The sequence below is a fragment of the Budorcas taxicolor genome, chromosome 9 (assembly GCF_023091745.1).
Source record: "Budorcas taxicolor isolate Tak-1 chromosome 9, Takin1.1, whole genome shotgun sequence".
Lineage (NCBI taxonomy): Eukaryota > Metazoa > Chordata > Mammalia > Artiodactyla > Bovidae > Budorcas > Budorcas taxicolor.
In genome coordinates, this window is record NC_068918.1 from 60,360,425 (window position 1) to 60,365,654 (window position 5,230).

The following is a 5,230-nucleotide window of genomic DNA, read 5'->3' on the forward strand; positions in this document are numbered from 1 at the left end:
CATTATTCATTACTATTGTGTACTCTAAAATATACACAAATATGCAGAAAAAACTATAATTATAAGTAAACTATTGACAGTGGTTATGCCAGGGTGGGATTCAATATCATTTTTATCTTCTTCTTTTATTTATTTTCCAAATGCTCAGTAATGTTACTAATTACTTTCATAATCAGAAAGAGATGTTTTAAAATCAATTTGTGTGTCATATGATTTTTTATTTCTGAATATAAGCAAAACTGTTGTTGTTGTTGTTCAGTCGCTAAGTCGTGTCTGACTCATTCAACTCCCATGTACTGCAGCATGCCAGGCTTCCCTCCTTCACTATCTCCCTGAGTTCGTGCACTCTTGTCCATTGAATCGGTGATGCCACCAACAGTCTCATCCTCTGTTGTCCCCTTCTCTTTCTGCCTTTAATCTCTCCCAGCATCAGGGTCTTTTCCAGTGAGTTGGCTCTTCCTATCAGGTGGCCAAAGCACTGAGGCTTCAGCTTCAGCATCAGTCCTTCTAATGAATATTCAGGACTGATTTCCTTTAGGGTTAACTGGGCCCCAAAACACAAAAATGATATTAAAAGCTACTATCTCTGGGTGACGGATTAGGGTAGTCTTTCCCTATTTTCAAGTATTTTTTTCTATAATGATTTTTTTTTAATAGAAAAGGCTATCCTTATAAAAACTCAAGAGTACAGGACAGCTTTGAGGAACATGTATACACCCATACCATAAAATATTTATTGTGCTTTACTTCTATTTCACACTCAGAATTTAATAGACTGCAAGACACTCTACAGATAAGCCACCTGGTGCCCAGCGAGCTGTAATCAAATAGGCAGAAGCAGAGAGGTGACCTATCAGCACTGTTTTGTCACGCTGCATGTGTCACTGGAGAGCAAGCACTGCTTTAATTACTAGTCATTTGAATTTCTGATAGATATTATGGCAGAATTTAAATCCTGTTAATTTGCTTTGGCAGCTTGACAAGGGGCTCATTTACAATCCTTTGAGGGAATTGCAAATTTCCCATGCTTCGATTTGGGGTGAGGTGGCATTATTCATACAAGAGCATGTGGTGGAATTCAGGGCTGAACATTACTCAGAATATATTTTTAACCCATCAGAAGCCTAAGTCATGATTTTTAACATTTGAAAGAAATGGTACAGGAAAAAGAAATCAGTTACAAGCTTGAAAAATTCAAACATGGTCCAACACTTACAATTTCTATTATCTAAAATTTTATCATTGGAATAATTTCACAGAAGTATAGGATAAATGCTAAGTTATACTGACCCCTCCCAAAAATGTGCCAAAATTCTTTTTGACTAATGTCTTGAGCAAAGCACTTTCTTTAAAAACCTATGTTTTTTCCATTTTAAAACTTCAATGCCACAAACAGAAATTTTCCCTTTCCTCATTTTTACCTCCATCCAAGCCCTAAGTTCAATGCCATGAACATTTGGAATGCTAAATAAATTCTAATTCTCAGGGGGGCAGAGGGGGAGCCCAGGCCAAGTTAAAGTAAAATAAAGTTACAAAAAGTTTCAAATGTGACTTTGAGAAGAGTGAAGCCTTCTCATTCAAAGAAGAGATTTAAGGCTTCCAGGCTTTGTCTTAGGATCTCCTTCACACAGGCCAAATATCAAAAGAGCCTTGGGTTAATATTTATAAAGCATGTGTATTCCTCTCAAGAGGAAAAATTTCAAAGCAGTAGTCATTTTAGATCTTTTCCTTTTTCAAAATGCAAATTTAATCTTTTTCCTGGCTTTTATGTCCATGGATGGTCAGTACTTGATTCTTTTCTTAAAAATCAATAAAGCACAAGTTCATAGGATGACAAAAGTAGGCAGTAAGTTTAGAATGATCAGATTTCAACCTCTAAGTTTCTGAAGCAGAAGAAAATCAACCCATTAAACTTAAAATCAGTGGAAGAATTAACTCAGTACCTAAATATATGTTGGAACAAGATATTAGCTCTCTAATGAGTGTTTTCAATTTGATCATCACTCTCTCTGATTTCTAGGGACCTCTTGATGCAGTGAAATGTCTGCATATGCTGTACATTATTCAAAATCGACGACTGACTTAGGCGAAGAAATATGGATTGGTTCATTACTTCTGTTCATTTCCTCTTCTGAGTCTCTGATCTCAGTGGACTTTCATCTAACCCAGAAAGATAAAGCTGAAGAAAGTACTGACCTTTAGCTTCTTAATAAGTAACTGAAAAGCAAAGACAGATGCAATTAAATAGTACATATTCATTGTTTAAGCATCAATATTCTCACCTGATAAAAAATGTAAAGTTTAACTTCCATCAGCCAGCTTGGAAATTTGTTGTAGGTTGAAACATGCCTTTTACTTGATTTTATTTTACCTTGGTGTTTGGGGTCCTTGATTTAACAGAAGCAGTTAATCAATTGCCACCTCATTTCTTTGATGCAGTAAATGCCCTGGTCTGAAGACTCACCTCTGTTTTCTCTGACTCCTGAGACTTGCAAGGTCCTTGCCATCAGGCATCTTTTCATCTTCTCACTGAACATCAGTCTCAACTGCAGAGTTCAAAACTGTGTAATATGGAAGAGTCAATTAGTTGATACTTTTGTGGACACTCAATGCTTCAGCAACCCAGATCTGTGAAATGATTTCCCCAATATCCCCTGGTGCCGGGAGCCAGCGTGAGGAATCCCACCCGTGACAAGGTCATGTGGCAGAGGCCTGATGGGCAAGGTGAGTCAAGCCTCAGGTTTTCCCCCTGGTATTTCCTAAGCATGTACCCCAAAAATAAGAATCTGCCTGCCTTGTACTTTTCCACTTTTCTGACACACTCTGGAAAAAGCTGACTCAGGGCTTTAGTCTTCTGCATTTGAAAGGGTATTTCAATCCAAAAACCCCTCTGATGGCTTAAAACATCCTAGGAATGTAGGGGCTTCCAAGGAGTCAAAATCATTAGAATAGGACTGATTAAAGGTTTCATTTGTTGAGCCAATACTTGCTGCCAAATTTTCATATCTTTTATTTGTAGATATAGTTAGTATATAGAAAAACAGGTAGTAGACCTGGTATTAGCAACATTAGATCTTCGAGTTAAGCACTTTCTTTGTTATAACCCACTGCACCTTTGTTCTACAGGAATGTAACTTTATTTAGTACTTTGAGGGTGATGCAAAATAAAGAAAAAACACTTCTAGGGAAAAGGAGTTTTCTGGTTGATAGACAATTACCCAGGAAGAGAGCCATAAAAATGTTACCAGGCCTCTTGGCCAGAAGATAATGTAAACCACCTGAGACCTTTTGTATACGGGAAGATATGCAAAAAGAAAGCCTAGTCTCAATGAGGGTCAGGACTGCTGCCCCTGCATAACTCTGCATATTCCATTATTTCTTTATGTACAACTTGGGGTATATAAGCTGATTTTGAAAATAAAGTCTGGAGTCTTGCACCGATGCCGGGCTCCCCATGTCTTTCTTTTCTCCCCTTTTTTGGCTGAATTCCCATCTGGAGCAGGGAGGCTCACCACGTCTACTTACTTGCCCTGGCTTCTAAGACCCACGCGAAAGGGAGCCTAAGGCGGGGCACCCTTCGATATTCAAGTGGGCGCTGGTGGCCTAACGTAGATGGTGCAAACCTCTTGTCTTGAGGTTTTATTGGTTTTCCCCATAAACCAAGTTATTCAGCCTCTTTTTCTCCACCTAAATTTCCTACTATACTATTTCTTCCTAATCTAATCTTATACTTCTAAATAAATAAGTTTTCCTTGCCTATCCATCTCCCCTTCAAGTCACCCTGGATCCACCGGGGCTGGACCCCGGCGCCCCGGCAGCAGCCGATGGAGGGATGAATGCAGCATCTCTAATGGGGACGGCAATGATGTAGATTTGTGGTGTGTGATCTGTATGTGCTGTGCTTGTGCTTAGTCATTCAGCCATGTCCGACGCTTTGTGACTCTATGAACTGTAGCCCGCCAGGATCCTCTGTCCTTGGGATTCTCCAAGCAAGAATGCTAGAATAGGTTCAGTTCAGTCGCTCAGTCATGTCCTACTCTTTGTGACCCCATGAATCGCAGTACACCAGGCCTCTCTGTCCATCACCAACTCCCATAGTTCACCCAAACTCAAGTCCATTGAGTCGGTGATGCCATCCAACCATCTCATCCTCTGTCATCCCCTTCTCCTCCTGCCCTCAATCTTTCCCAGCATCAGGGTCTTTTCCAATGAGTCAGTTCTTCACATCAGGTGGCCAAAGTATTGGAGTTTCAGCTACAGCATCAGTCCTTCCAATGAATATTCAGGACTCATTTCCTTTAAGATGGACTGGTTGGATCTCCTTGCAGGCTAAGGGACTCTCCAGAGTCTTCTCCAACACCACAGTTCAAAAGCATCGATTCTTTGGCCCTCAGCTTTCTTTATAGTTAACTCTCACATCCATACTTGACTACTGGAAAAACCATAGCTTTGACTGGACAGACGTTTGTTGGCAAAGTAATGTCTCCGCTTTTGAACATGCTGCATAGGTTGGTCATAACTTTTCTTTCAAGGAGCAAGTGTCTTTTAATTCCATGGCTGCAGTAAACATCTGCAGTATTTGGGAGCCCAAGAAAAGAAAGTCTGTCCCTGTTTCCATTGTTTCCCCATCTATTTGCCATGAGTGATGGGACCAGATTCAATGATCTTAGTTTTCTGAATGTTGAGTTTTAAGCCAACTTTTTCACTCACCTCTTTCACTTGCATCAAGAGGCTCTTTAGTTATTTGTTGCTTTCTGCCATAAGAATGGTGTCATCTGAATATCTGAGGTTATTGATATTTCTCCCAGCAATCTTGATTCCAGCTTGTGCTTCATCCAGCCCAGCATTTCTCATGATGTACTCTGCATATAAGTTAAATAAGCAGGGTGACAATATACAGCCTTGACGTACTTCTTTTCCTATTTGGAACCAGTCTGTTGCTCCATGTCCAGTTCTAACTGTTGCTTCTTGACCCACGTACAGATTTCTCAAGAGGCAAGTCGGGTGGTCTGGTATTTCTATCTTTTTAAGAATTTTAAGAATGGCTACCTGGAGTAGGTAGCCATTCCCTTCTCCAGGGGATCTTCCCAACCCAGGGATTGAACACAGATCTCCTGCATTGCAGGTGGATTCTTTACTATCTGAGCCACCAGGGAAGCTCATAGATCTGTATAGATCTGTGATATAAAAACAAAAACAGAAACAAAAGAAGTACTATTCAGAGGTTAAA